This window comes from Echinops telfairi, unplaced genomic scaffold, assembly GCF_000313985.2.
Source record: "Echinops telfairi isolate 266 unplaced genomic scaffold, ASM31398v2 ScPeMD7_18;HRSCAF=68, whole genome shotgun sequence".
In the NCBI taxonomy this organism is placed as follows: Eukaryota; Metazoa; Chordata; class Mammalia; order Afrosoricida; family Tenrecidae; genus Echinops; species Echinops telfairi.
Window position 1 is genome coordinate 4,952,675 of NW_022103915.1, and position 15,496 is coordinate 4,968,170.

The 15,496-nt window shown below is 52.1% G+C and overlaps 1 protein-coding gene and 1 pseudogene across 2 annotated transcripts in view; one reads left to right on the top strand and one right to left on the bottom strand.

Moving 5' to 3' along the window:
* Positions 1-15,496, top strand: part of EML1 (EMAP like 1) — a 182,711-nt gene that overhangs the window by 20,631 nt on the left and 146,584 nt on the right. The gene's annotated exons all lie outside the window — the stretch shown is intronic.
* On the bottom strand, positions 14,883-15,257 carry LOC101642514 (annotated as a pseudogene).

A 15,496-nucleotide genomic window follows, 5' to 3' on the forward strand; every position in this document is an offset into this window, starting at 1 on the left:
GTTGGGCGGCGCTGGTAAAGTGACTTCCTCTGTGTGACCTTTTGCCTTGGTTCTTTGGGAAACGGCATAAGACATTTTTTGGCCCCTGAGACCTGAGGAGTCGCCTTTGCCCTAGTTTTCTACCCCAAAGGGTTTGTGACTTTTGTTCAGTGTGATTGACATTGAGTAAGCTGTGTGGTCCTGGGCTGCAGCCTGCCCTGGGGCGGGCTGGGGTGGGGTAGTATGCACCTTGCAGGGAGTGGTCAATACACAAGGCAAAGAAGGGGAATCGTGGCCCGCTAGGCAAATGACGTGTCTGTGGCCCGATGAGTGGTGATTGGTCAGTCTGTGCCCCTCTTCCTGCTGGGAAAACTGGAGCGGAGGAATTGACCAAGGATGGTAAAGGTAAATAGTCAACTAGAGAGAGGGGACGGGGAGGTGATGGAGATGGAGGCGGAGAGCAAGATGATGTCCTAACGCAGTGGTTCTCAACCTTCCTCGTGCCGGGACCCTTTAAAACAGTTCCTCGACCCCAAAGGGGTCGAGACCCACAGGTTGAGAACCACTGCCCTAAAGGAACATGTGGGTCAGAGAGTGCTAATACTGAAGACAGGTGAGAAGGTCCCGGAGGGGCCCCGTGGTGGGGCCAGCAGGGGCAGAGGGACAGAGGGTAGAGGCAGAGAGGATCTTGTCCTCAGGGGCCTTGAGAGAAGCCTGCCCCATGCAGGGGAGCTGAGAGAGCTGTCCTGCTCTAAAGAAGGGAGATTTTGTCCACACATTTCCTGTTCCTGAGCTGCTGCCTGTTGATGCTGACTCCGAGTTGTACCCTATTCTGACTTAGCCCAGTGAGTTGGTGAATTCAGGGTGGCCGTTACACGGCTCAGAAGGGATGTGGAGAGAGTGCTGGTGGGTGTCTGCTCCCCATTTCGTGGAAATCGGACTTGGGCTGACCTTGGTTTACATGATCCCCCTGAAGTTGGCTCTTACTACCACTCCTAGTACCGCTTCCCAAGGGGGCCCCAGAGCCCCATGAAGCCCCATGAAGCCCATCTTCACTGGAGCAGCGCAACCCTGGCTTCTAGCCTTGGCTTTCCCGGGGCTCCCCCCTCCCCTCTGTTCATGTGCGTTCTGCAGACAGTCCTCTGAGCTTCCTTGGTTTGTGCAGCGACTCCACTTTCCATCCCTTCTGGGGTCTTGCAACTAGTTTCCAAACCAGACTGATGTCACTGAGTTGTATGTACGTGGAGAAACTACTGAATTGGGGTGTATTTTGCTCCCAACCACAAAACTAAAATAAATCATATGTGTGTGTTTATATATATGCATCATGTATTTTAGTATATATATTGAACCAGGCTGTTGAGTACCATTTTGTTGATGTTGATTCATAGAGTCATAGGGTCAAGCAAACTGCTAAGCTCTGGGCTACTAACCAAAGGTTGGCGGGTCAAATCCACCCGAAGGTGCCTCAGATATCTCAAAGGAGCCTGAGCTTGTTCCAATCCAGTTGTGACACCAACTAACTCAGTTATTACACCTCCTGATCCTCAGCTTCCCTACCTGTAAAACAGAGGTAGACTGGTGTGAGGAGGCCTGGTGGGGTGGTGGGTGATGAGTTGGGCTACTGATTGCAAGGTTAGCAGTTTGAAGCTACCAGCAGCCCTTTGGGTAGAGAATGAGTCTTTCTACTCCTGGCATGAGCTACAGTCTCCAAAACCCACAGTAGCCACTCTACCCTGTCTTGCAGGGTCGCTATGAGTCAGAACTCGATGGAAAGTGAGTGCTGTTTGCTTGTTCTGAGAACTGTAATGTGCTGGGTGCAGAGTGTGGTCCGTATGAGAGGGCTTCAAAAGGTGTCTGGAAAAACTCCGTTCCCTTTTCCTTCTGTTTCCTACGAACTTTTCACTGAAGCCACCACCCCTGCCTCGTAGCTATTCAAGAAGCATTACATCCTCCCTCCTTCCCCTCTTCAGTTGCTGTGTTGCTGTGAGTACACACATGAAACAAACGCCAATGTGTGCAGTCAAGTAGCACTAATGACACCCCCAGGTGGCAGCAATCCTCACCCTCCCGAGTCGTTTCCTCACGTCCTTTATAGCATCCCTGCCGATGTCAGGCTGGCCATCGTCTGCCACACTCACTAGATGCTCAGTTTTGTGGGATCTACGGTGCGGCCCTCTGTGTTTGCCGTGGAAGAGGTCACAGACTTTTAAAGCTATGACTCATAGTAAGAGATGGAGATTCATTAGAGCAGGATGTGCTGAGACCCTCTCTGTTGTCAGCGAATTTTAGGTCTAGCTGTTTTATCATTGCCAAGAGAAGGAGGGGGTTGGCTTCTCGTAGTATGACTTGTGGAATCGTCTAAGTCTCCCGTTGAGGTCATCAATGTTTGCCTCGTGTGTGGAGGCGTATACATTAGGATGGCTATTTGGTTGTGTAGTGGTTACACATTGGGCTGCAGTCCTCTTGGTGCGCAGTTCAAAACCACCAGCAGCTCTCCTGGAGAAAGATGGGGTTTTCTACTCCTGTAACAGTTACAGTTTTGGAAAGCCACAAGGGGTCGCTTTGAATCAGCCTTGACTCAATGATGCTGAGCGAGTTACTCAACAGCGGTGAGTTGATCCATTCACCTTATGAAGGGGCGCACTTTCAGTCTGGCAGTACTCCTAATCTTCAAGTCTATCGGAGCGAATACTCACAGCCCCTTCAACCTTGCCAGGTGACGTCCTGAACTCTGTCCCATCCATTTACTTCCAGCCGCTGTGTTTACATTTAAGGCGTGTCTCCTGCAGCTAGCCTGTGGCTGACCCTTGCTTGTTTCCTGGAAATCGCCGTCTTCTAGTTGGAGTGTTTAGGCCGTTAACATTTAGTGTAATTATTGATTTGAGAGGCTAGAGAGGTCTACTATTCGATTATTAATTCTCTGTGGTGTTACTTATTGGGCTGCTAACCATCAGGTCAGCAGTTTGAAACACTGTAAGAGTTCCAGTCTTGGAAACTCAATGGCAGTGTCTTTTTATTCATTTTCCTGTCTTTTAAAAAATATTTTAAAATTTCATTTCATTTCATTTTTATCTATCTACTGGATTTTTAAGGAACCCAGGTAATGTATTGGATATGCAGGGGGCTGCTAGCCACAAGGTCAGAGATTCTAACTCACCAGCAGATCCTTGGGAGGAAAATGAGACTTCTCTGCTCCTATAAAGGTTTATAGTGCAGTTCTGTTCTGTCCGGTAGCGTCACTGAGGCAGAATCCAATGGTTGGCCATGAGTATTGTTGTATTGGATTTTTAGCTATCTTTCGTTGTACTTCTTAAGGGGTTTGTCTTCTGGTTGTAAAATACGTCTTTCACTTTTTAATGCCTCCTTAAAAGTTAGTACTGCACCATTTCCCATGCAATTCACAAAATGTTACATACACATAGGTCCATTTCCTCTCGTTCCCACCATCCTTTAAACTGTTGTCAGCGCATGTGTCACATTCACATGTCTTGAAAACCCCATGAGACAGTGTTACAGTCTGCTTCAAATAGTCACAGGGGCTTTATTTCCAATCACATTTGGTTAGAGGTACCCAAAGACTTACAGTTTCTGATACTCTACACTCATTCCTGAAGATCTGAGCTTTCCTCCATCATTTCCATTTTAGACCAATGAACTTTCCTTAGCATGCTTTGCCATGCAAGTCCTGGTGGTACAGTGGCTTACACGTTGGGCTGCTAACCACAAAGTCAGCGGTTCAAACTCACCTGTTGCTCCTTGGGAGAAAGAGATTTTCTGCTCCCCACGGGGCTGTCATGATCTTGAATGAGATGTTTACTGAAACTCTTTGTTTACAATATTTTTCTTTCAGCCCTTTACAGATGTTGTTCTACTGTATTCTGATCTCTCTCTCGTGATTGTTCAGAAAATACACAGCCGAACAGACACAAATCCAATCGTTTCTAATGGATTACTCATTGCTGTGGATGATGTTTTTCAAGCTATAGAAACACCCTCCTGCTCCTTGTCTAAACTGGCATTCTTCCATGAACACAACACAGCCTCCTGCACGTTCTGTCTAACCTTTCCCGTTGCTGTTCTGAATTTGATACCGTGTAGATAGTTCTTAAGAGAGCACAAGGGAGATACTCTACACAAATCATAAACTTTTGTTTGGTTTCAAAGACTTCAGGGTCTGTTGTTGTTGTTGTTGTTGTTGTTATTTAAGAGCAATCATTTCAAGGGTGCATCCAGCTGCAATGGCTTCAGAAAATTTGGATTGCATGAGAATCTTGAAGTCTGGTCTACATCTTCCTCCTTTTGATCAAGATGCTTTGACAATTTGAGAGGGTTAAGAGCGAAGGGGTGGAGCTTAGCCTGTCAATCTGGATGTAGCTTGATGACCTCATTTGGAGGCATGAAGGAGATAAATAGCTCATTGGAGGCGGGACACACACTGACTCCCTGGTACACATTGCAGCTGACAAGACACAGGAACTATGCTAGTGCCCTGAGCTGGAGGAGCCACGTGCAGACCCCTGCCAGCAGAGATATTTACAACACCCCTGGATCCACAAGACTTCCCACCAATTGGCCTGTGATCTTCCTGCAATCCGTGTCATTGCATGTGTTTCGTGAGTCTGAAGAGGACTTTATAGATTGATATCAGACATATGGGCTAATATCAGACTGATGGACTTGATCTGGACTGGACTGGGATGTTTTCTTAATGCACAATTACTCTTTATATAAAGCTCCTCCTTATACACATAGGCGTCACCTGGGTTTGTTTCTCTAGTCTACCTGGACTGATACAACCTTCGACAGGAGGGATTGGCCTAGTGGCTACCAGGATGGGCTCCAACTGAAGCACAGTTGTGACCATGGTGCGGGACTAGGCAGTGCTTTGTCCTGTTGTGCAAACAGGGTCGGTCGGAGTCAGCACTGGCTCAAGGGCCCTTAACAACCACCGTGTCTTATTGGCTGGCCTCCTTCCTTCCCCGAGTCGAGTCGATTGAGCGGGATAGAGGACAGGACTGCTGCAGAGTTCCGACGTCTGCACCGTCTTGGGGCTGGAATTCGGTGCTTAGCTTCTTTCTTGGGAATGAGCTACATTTCCCAAGCTCTTCCAACGCGTAGGGATGCTGGGCTGTATCCTGGGCATTGTGATTGTTCTGTTGTGAGACTCTGGATCCTGGGACATTGTCCTGAAGAAAGGTAGTGGTTTGGTTCCAGCAGGCAATTAACTTCGATGGAAACTGCCCACCCCCTGGAACTAGTGGTGGCTGGAGGCTCTGATCTTGGCTCCTATGGCTTTTAATCTGCCCCCCACCCCCACCCCCCCATACATGGTCTGCGGGTTAGACAGCCTTTGGCAAACCTCACTCACAAAACTTGAAGTTCTCTTTCTCTGACTCTCTCTTTTCAGGGGTCCTCCCAATTCTCCTTCAACCTTGGTGGTCCAAGGCTCCTTCTCCTGGCTCCTCTGCCTTCGAGAACAACATGCATCTCTTGGAATTTTAGCCACCCACCTTGTGCTACCACTACAATGTGGCTGCCCTTGGGCGAAGCTTCAAAATTGTGGAACTCGCCCCCTGCTGCACCCCCCCTCCCCACTCCCCCCCTCCAGCAAACTGATTCCTTTAGGTTTTGACAAAACTCCCAGGCAGTTCTGCTTCTTTAAAAAAAATAATCTAGTTTTATTGGCATATAACAAACAAATTAAATGAAAATAAAACCATTTATGTGTAAAAATAAAAATCGTTTAAAACGAAGAACAGACCTGCTTGGGAGCCAGGTCAAAATCACCAGCCACTCCTTGAGAGAAAGCTAAGGCTTTCTATTCCAGTATGCAGTGACAGTCTCAGAAACCCACGGGGACTGTGCTGGCGTCACCATGAGCCAGAATGGACTTGGTGGCTATCAGGAGCCCTGCTAGCCTAGTGGTTATACATTGGGCTGCTTATCACAAGGCCAGCAGTTTGAAACCACCAGCTGCTCCTCAGGAAAAAGGTGAAACTTTCTACTCCTGTAAAGAGTGCCAGTCTCAGAAACCCACAGGGGGCAGTTCTGTCCTGTGGGGGTCGCTATGGACTGCAGTTGGTTTTGCTTTTCCTTTGCTTATTAGCACAGCATGTAAGGCAATCGTTGGATCATATTAAGAAGAGTGGTTTAGAGAGCAGGCCTGCTTTCCCTGCCTCTACACACACACACACACACACACACACACACACACACACACACACGCAGGAAGTTGCCCTTGCTTTTACCTCCAGTTTGTAGCTGCTCTCTGCAGGGGCCGTTGAGGAACTTGGGGCTGCATATCCAAATGGAATATTTAGAGATTAAAAGCTTACAGCGGATCTACTCTGGTTCTTTCCCACACGTCTCGAAGAAAAAGAAGCAGCAGATGGCCTCCATTGTCCCCTGTGAAGTTGATCTCCTGACCTGTGGTTCACAGGTTACCACCCACCATTTGACCCTGGCTGCCCTAAGGCCCCCACGGACAGGGAGTGGTTGCTCTCTAAGGCTTGTCCCTGTCCAAGGTCGAGCAGGTTCGGTGTCCTGAGTGGACTGGATGCAAGGTGGTCATGATGCTGCCTCTGCAGGTGGTCTCTTGGTTCCTTGGTGCTGCTTTATCAGAAATAACGGCACAGGGTGTGGCTTTTTGAGCTTTGGTGGCACAGTGGACAAGTGCGTGGCTGCTAACTGGAAGGCAGGCCTCCTCCAGTTTCTGAAGGCTGATCCCGCACATATGGGGCTCCTTATAACTCAGCGGAGCTGGGTTTAGGACCCAGCGGACACCATTGTGGCCTCTTTAACATAACACAGAGGGCCCTGAGCCCCCTAGGAGTTAGGATTTCACACTGGGGTATTCTGGGAGAAACTGGAAGTGATCCCTAACAAGGAGGGTTTGCTCTGCTAAAACAGGACGTGAAATGGGATGGGCCCTTGCCACCACTTCACCACGAGATGGCTATTTTATCCCCCAGACAACACCCTCCGCTTGCAGCAAAGCCCCTCAATTAGGTTTGCTTCACAGGGGTAGGGCTAGGGATCCACTGGGAGACCACAGAGCCACCAGGCTCTGAGAGGGAGGGGACATGGGCCAGGTCATTCTCAGCTGAGATGCCAAATCGCTCTGAGGACAAAGTGGTCAGTGCTCCAGGTCCACCTCCCTGCTCCCTCCCCGAGAGGGGGACCCATTGTCCCTACCTACCATCACCCAGACAAGCAGGGTCTCCTGGCCAGGCAAGGAGCATGACAGAGGGGGCGGTACCAATTTGCAAACACATCTTGCTCCCTGCAACTCAGAGCCCCGATCCCTTCCAGAGAGAACCCCAAATCCAAGCCCACCACAGTCCAGTCGACTCGGACAGAGCAGAGCTGCCCCGTAGGGCTCCCAGGCTGTCATGTTCAATGAGCAGCTACACCTTTCTCCCTGGGAGCGACTGGGGGATTCACACCTCCCACCTTTGGGTGATCGGGTTAGCGCTTGATCCGCTGTACTACCAGGGTTCTTTTTGAGACTCAGGCCTCAGCCATTTCAGCACACTACTGTGGAGTCGGTCTGGACTCACAGAGACCCGATAGGACAGGGAGGGACTGCCTCAGAGGGTTCCAGGCCTGGCATCTTTACTGCAGCAGATGGCCACCTCTCTCTCCCAAGGAGCGACTGGTGGGCTTGAACCACCGACCCTTGGGAAGCCGCCAAGCCCCCACCCACTGCGCCACGGGGACTCCTTCCGAGACCCATTAGTGCCTGCATAATGGATGGCGGGGACGTTCTTCTTGGAAGTCAGCCAGTGCCTTCTGCCTAATGGCTGTGAAGAAGTGGGGCACAGCTCTGCTGGGAAACCCGGCCTGGGCCTCCAGCTCCCGCTGGGAGGGGCCGCCGCCGCCCGACTGCCCAGGAAAGCTGGATCTTCCTGTCCTTCTTCTGCTGACAGAGCATGGGTGAGCATCCCCTACCCTTCCCACGAAGGTCTGTCCTGTGGAGGGCTGGGCCACTGGGGGTCCCTCTGGGGGACACAGGACAGAGGGAGGGAAGCACAGGTTCCTGCCCGGGTGGAGGGGGGGGGGCTCAAGCGCCTTCCCCAGCTCTAAGAAGGTTGCTCACCTGAGACAGTTGGGTGGCAAGCCCACCCTTCCCCACACGTCCACCCAACCAGCCTCTCTCTCAGGATGGCTTCCAGCCCTGTCTTGGGGCTTGGTGGGACCTGGAGTCGGCTGGTCCACCCAGGGTGATTGTACAGATCTGGAAGGATTACTGTCATTCCACATGTGTGGCCACTGCTGCTCCCTCCTTCCCTCCACCCAGGGTTCTCTCTGAGCCACTCTGGTCCCCGGGTCCAGCCGTCAAAGTGGCTGGGGGCACAGCGGTCTGGCTGAAGGGAGGGCCACTGCCATGAGCACAGCACTCCTGCTGCATGAGAACTCCAGGGTTGTCAGCATGCTCCTGGGTGCCCCACAGCCCTGGGGGCAAGCAGCCCTGGGTGGGAAGGGGGTAAGCTGGGAGGAGGGGCTGCAGGAGGGCCGGGGGAAGGGCTGCCAGCATCCTCTAGAAGGGGAAGAGAAAGAGAAAACTGGAATTGCAAATCCCACTGACAGCTTGACTTCAAGGGAGAGATGAACTAAATTTAACCCAGCCCGTTACCGAGCCAAACATGCCACGCACTGATTAGCTTAACTTGGAAACCAGTGCAGCGAGCAGAAAGAGGTTTTCTGGTTATAAAACTCACCCGCAGAAAGGACAGAACGAAGAAGGGAGAGAGAAAGGGGGAGGGAGGAAGATAAAGAAACAAAGGCCGGCTCATCCCTCCCTCTGTGCCGATGTGCACTTTAAAGACAGTCCCGTAGTTAGGCAAGGGGCTTGGACCCGGAGGGGGTGGTGGGAAGGTACAGGAAGCCGGACCTGTGCACCAAGCTCTGTGTGCAAGTCAAGTTGGTGTGGAAATTACAGCCCCCTAGGGAGGGAGCCAGCCACACCCCACTCTCAGCAGCTCAGTGCCCAGTGGGCAAACGAGGCATGGTCAGGAAGGAGTGCAACCTGCCCCGAGAAGGGTGCTTCCTTGGTCTGTGTGTGGCTGCTAACTGAAATTGGGGTGGCTCAAGCCCACCCAGCCGCACTGCGGCAGAAAGGCCTGGCAATCGACAGGACTGAAAGCCCAACGGCTCACAGCTCTACTCTGCCAGGCGTGGGGAGGCCATGAGCCCGAATCCGCTCGGTGACCGTGTTTTGAGAAGTACGAGGAACCACACCTGCGGAGTCTGAGAAGGGGACCGGTGGGGGCTTGTCGGAGAACAGGAGTGGTCAGTCTCCTGGGTGTGTAGGCTGAGGCGCAGGCAAATGGAGTGGACTCCTGCCTAGCAAGGTAGACTCGGTCCCCTTACAGCAGCCTTACCCGACAGGGTCCCTCTTAATTCAGCACCCCATGGCAGGGCCCACGGGGGACTTCCGAGCTGGGCGGAGATTGGAGTAGTGCTGCCTGTTCACCGACCCACCTGGCCGCTGTGTGGTAGGCGTGCTTCTGTGACTGTGGTCTGTTTCACACGTTTAATGTTCGGACCCGTTAGCTTCATGGCTTCTTCTCTTGCCTGCCTAGTGACGGCAGCGTTGGGATAGAAACAAGGACTTTGAACACAGCACCTTGTCACAGCTCTGGGACATTCCAAGCTTGCTAATGGTGACGGCACAGACAAGGTGCCCTTTGGGGGAAAGAGCATTTTCGCAGCGGAGTTCCCAGAGAGGGCTTCTGTCCTTCCATCCTGAGCAGATGGCCCCTCCACAGGCTGCCTGTCTCTCGAGGAGACACGCTTGCTGCTTGAACGAGGTGCCGGAAATGTCCCCACAAGCGAAAAATCCTTGCAGGGTCATGCGCTACAGGTAGAGAGAAGGCCTCACCTTCTTGCAGGTGAGGTGGGAAGGGGACTATCACAGCTGGCACCCGAGGAGAAAGTGGCAAAACGGTGCAGGTAGCGAGCTCAGAATCCCAGTGACGTATCGCTGGGATCCATGGTCTCCATCACTGAGAACCCCACTCCCTGCTGTTGGGTCGAGGCTGACTCACAGCGACCCTACAGGACGGGGAGATCTGCCCCCGGGGCTTTCTGAGACGGTGACTCTTGCAGGACTGACCTAGCTCAAACTCACTGCATCAAGTCGTTGCCGATTCAGAACCCCCACAGGCCAGGCCAGAACCGCCTCTGCGGGTTTCTGAGACAGCGACTCTTCACTGGAGTACAAAGCCATCTTCCTCCTGCCTGCCGAGTGGTGGGTGGGTTCGAACTGCTGACCTTGCGGTTAGCAGCTCAACACATAGCCATTCTGCATAGGTTCTTTCCAACCCCTAGACGACAACATTCAGAATGCACGGAATTATGGCCGTCAGGCTAACATCTCAGTTCCTGATAAACTGATGAGGTCTGATCTGTTGTTGTTCATATTCGCCGTAAGTGGTGTCCCATGTTCCCAAACAGGACACATGTTGACCATAAGTTTGTCCCCAAACCATGTTTACCAACTGCACATCTCTTTGTCACCAGAGCGACCGATATACAAAATTGTTTGTTTGTTTGCACACTAATAGCACTGAGTTTGCACACTGATTGCACTGCAAGGGAAGGTTTTTTTTCTTTCTTTCGGAGAGATCTATCTGAGAACCCCTTTGCAGGGAACACTCCAGCCATACAGGTCCCCACTTTTCCCCCGTGAATTTGCCCTTGCAGAATTTCTAGTTCTTTAGAAACACCAGACTCTGCACAAGGAAGCAAAGAGGCCTGCCGACCTTTCACCTCCTGGTCCTTTGTTGGGATAAGAAGGAAAGGCCTGGAGAGGCAGGAGGGGCGTTCCTGGGAGCGCTCACAGCCTAAGTCTGTGGGAGGTATGACTTCCGGAACAAACAAACAAACAAGCAAAGGGAAGCTTCCGCAGTAGATGAACATCCACGTGACTTCTCACTTAATTCGAACGTCTTTAAAATCAAAGTCAAGTGCACACACTTTCAAAGCTCACATATACCAATAAGGCTTTATGCAAGCTTGCCTCGGGCCCTTCCTTCACCCCTGGGGCCACCCCACATGCTCCCATCCTCAAAGCCACTGCTGCTCCCAGGCCGTCAGGGCAGCTGTCCTTGGGGTCTGCATCGTGCTTTCTTGGGGTGTCCCGGTCACCAGCTCCTCGTTGATTATTTTCAGATACAGTCACTCTCTTATTCCCCATTCAGCATGCGGCGCAGCACGGCATGGTGCACCCCTATGCCCGCCCATGCCCTTACACACCCCTGCAAAAACCACACGCTCCCTGCAGCCTCCTAATGTGTATGCCCTCACTTTTCCTAGGAGCATGATTGGCTTATCTCATTGTGGTTCCCAAACAGCTAAGACACATCGCTCCCGACTGACCCTGCTTCCCTGGAGGGACTGGAGAAAGTCTGGACTGCTTTCTGTTTATGGCCACGACACTTCCTGCTCAGCCACCGCCTCTCTGACCACAGACACGTGCACGTTGCTATGGTGCCGAGCAGGTTCCAGATGAAACTGGGTTAGGAAGAAAGGCCTGGTGATCCACACCCCCAAACCAGCCAATAAAGACCCTCTGGACTGCAGGGGTCTGACCTGCCACCCATCGTGGGGGTGGCCCAGGACCAGCAAGGCCACCACCATGTGCCCAGTCCCCAAGGGTGAAGACACTGAGACAGGGGAGTGGGGGGTGGGCAGGGGCTCAGTGCCGCAGAAGTAAGCCCTCCCTCCATTCTCCAAAAGAACATGGAACTTTCTCTTGGCTTCTAGAAACCCTGATGCTCTAGGCAATGGTGTAGGAACATTTTAGGTTTACCTGGCTGCGTGTTTGCAAGGTTTAGATTGCAGTACACAATGTGGGGGTGTTTTAAAGCCTTCCCTATTATCTAGGATTCACTGCCATCGAGTCGATTCCGATGTGACCCTGTAGGACAGGGTAGAACTGCCCCCGTGGGCCTCCGAGGCTGTAACCCTTTACGGGAGTAGAAGTCCGTTTACTTCTGGTGCTTTGAACTGCTGACCTTGCAGTTAAGTAGCTCAACACAGAACCCCTAGACATAACTCCTGTCAACCTCCAGCTGACCGATTAAGAACGCATAGAATTATGTCCTCAAGGGCTACATCTCAGCTCACGATATGCAAATGGCTCTCCTTTGTTGCCATGAGTGCTAAGAGCCATCATATGTTTACATATAATAATATGTGACTGTGACGTGATCTATGGTATGTAGTTATCCATACTATACAGGAGTAGAAAGCCTCGTGTTTCTCCAGCCGAGCAGCTGGTGTTTCTGAACTGCCGACCTCGCGGCTTGCAGCCTGATGCGTGCTCCATAGGGAAAGTGTCAAAGGGACAGACAAAGCTGTCCTGGAGGTACAGCCAGAACGCTTCTCCGAAGCCAGCCTGGTGAGACTTTGTCTCACGTGCTCTGGACATGGTTTTAGGCGAGACCAGTCCCTGGGGAAGGACATCATGCTTGGTCAAGGGGAGGGGCAGTGATGAAAGGAAGGCCCTTCATGAGACGGAGCGACACAGGAGCTGCAACAATGGGCACTAACGTGGTAGCAATTGTGAGGATGGCGCAGGACTGGGCAGTGTTTCGTCCTGTTGTGTGTAGGGTCCCTAAGAGTCTGGCCCGACTGGAGGCACCCAACAACAGCCTTCTCTAGGAAGACCATAGAACTGATGGACCACGCCAGATTCAAAACCTCAACCCTCGTGGTCAGTGGTCATTGAGTTAGCTCCTGCTCTTAGCAGCCCGTTGAAGCCAGCTTCAAAGACAGCACTGCTAGCGATCGCTCAGAACAGTAGGCAAAGCCCCGTGGGGTTGCAGCCTCGTGGGGAGGGGCGGTGGTCCTCATCTTTGCTGGTTCCCTCGGCGGTTGGTCTGCGGTACCCCAGGCTTCTCTGAACCCTGGAGGGTAACACGCGGGCACAGAGAAACCCAAATCCCTGCAGACGACTGTTCATCAGCCATCCTTAGGCACACAGATACCCACTGGAGGTTCTGCACCGGTGTGCGAGCTAAATGGGGGACCCGGTAAAGAGAGAAAGCCAGCCAAATATGATTTGAAGTTTGCCACTTCACTTCCAGGCCACTGCTGTCCATTCTGATTCAGAGCGACCCTCAGGACAGAGGAGGCAGCCCCACGGAGTGTCCCAGGCTGTCACCTTCATGGGAGCAGCGAGCCAGGTTCTCACACCCCACCCTGCCCGCTCCCAGGGAGCGGCTGGTGGGTTTGAGCCACCATCAGCGGTGGCATTCAGCCAGTTCATACCAGTTGGGCAGAACCAAAAGCCTAATTTTTTGTTGAGTTCCTTAAACCGGTTGTTAAATAGGGCTTGTAATCGGGGGATCTCTCACTATGGAAATCACGAATTTACATTCCTTCCTCGGTTTCCACATCCATCTGCATAACAGCCGTGTTCTGACCTCCTGCTGAAATGAAAAAGGACCTTTCGGGAGATCCTTCTATACTTACAACGGTCAGTAGGGCTGCAAACCCGTGGCTGAATGATTGGAACCCCAGCCCTGCCCAGCGCCCTTTCAGCTAGCCGTGTGCCACCGGCCCCTCCACGTCCTCCAAAAGCCCGCTTCCGCTGGGTCCATCTGGACCCACGCAGCCCTGAAGGACAGCTAGAACTGCCCCGCAGGCTTTCCAAGCCTGGGTCCAAGCCTTACGCTGCTGCTGCTGCTGCCGGACACTTAAAATTACGCTGCCCCACCCAAACCTAGCCTCTCCTTGATTCTGACTCACAGCGACCCTATAAGACAGAGCAGGACGGCGCCCTGGGGCTCCCTAGATGGTCGTCTTTATGGAAGCAGACTGCCACGCCGTCCCCAGGATCAGCTGGTGGGTTGGAACCACCGACTCTTGGGTTAGCAGCCGTGTTTAACCTCTGCCCCATTCAGACACGGCACAATCCACTGATTCCCGTGATCGCTACAACTCATGAAGAACCTGCATGAGGCGGAGGGAGGCCACGCTTCCTTCTTAGATCACGTCGCTGTTGTTGCTGGGTGCCAGTGAGTCAGCTCTGACCCATGGCGACCCCGTGCACCCCGTGCACGGCAGAATGAAACACCACCCGATCCTGCGCCATCCTCACCATGGGCCCTGTGCCCGAGCCCGTTGTTGCAGCCACAATGCCAATCCATCTCCTGGAGGGCCTTGTCTTCCTGCCCCTCCACATTACCAGCATGATGTCCTTCTCCAGGGAATGGTCTCTCCGACAACATGTCCAAAGTGTAAAACCAAGCCTTGCCATCTGTGTTAGTCCAGGTAAACTAGAGACACAGATTCAGGGAGACTCATATATGTATAAGAAACTCATAGATCCATAATATATGCATAGAGCTTTAGATAAAGAGCAATTGTACATTGAGAAAACATCCCAGCCGAGTCTAGATCAAGTCCATAAGTCCAATATTAGCCCATCTGTTCAATACCAGTCTATAAAGCCCTCGTCAGACTCACGCGACACAGGCAATGACGCTGAATGCAGGAAGATCACAGGGAGTGGGTGGGAAGTCTTGTGGATCCAGTGGCAGTGGAAGCATCTCAGTGCTGGCGTGCGTCACCACGTGGTTCCTTCAGCTCCAGGGCTCTGGCTCCATCGGCATAGCTCCATCAGGCTTGTTGTCAGGAATGCCTAGCAGTTAGAGTGTGTGTCCTGCGTCCAGGGAGGAAGTGCCCAGAATCCTCTGGAGAAGGCCATGGTTCGTTGACTATGACCTGATTGACAGGGCAGACTCCACCCCTTCCCAAGTTGACAGATTATATAGCTGCCACACCTTCCTTGCCTCTAAGGAGCACTCTGGCCTTACTTCTTCCAATATGGATTGCTTTATCCTCCCCCCCCCCCCCCAGCTTTAGAACCTTTATTAGATCATCAACCACTAGTTTTTATCCACATTGACTGTCTATAGGTTTCTGAAAGTGGTGACAGGCACGTAGGTCACCAATGTGTAGAGCTTGTTTGGGGAATCTTCATCCTCATTATGTATCCTGGACAACCGCACACGGATACAGTATGGAACATTCCTGATTCCTTTGGCCCAGGCAGCTTTGTTGGGCCTGGTGTCCATCCGTACATCTGTTGTCCCCATCTCCTTCATGGCAAACTTCCGCATCTCCTTGAGCGCCTAAGGGGCACCCTTCTTGAACCCCGCGCTATGTATGCGCTGGTGAATGCTGACAGTGTGCTCTCTGGCCATGACCTTGTTGGGAGCCGAATGGCCCTTCTTAATACCGCCCTTCTTAGCCGGAGCCATCGTGCCGGGGCCAGGCTGGAAAGGACTGGTTTGCCCTTTTGGCAGCCCATGGTACTTTCAATCTTCTTCTCCAGCGCCCCAATTCAAGTGCATCCATTCTTCTTCGGTCTTCCTTGTTCGATGACCAACTTTCTTTTTTTAAATTTATTTTTATTTTTTAAGTCATTTTATTAGGGGCTCATACAACTCTTATCACAATCCATACACACATCAATTGTGTAAAGCACATTTGTACATTC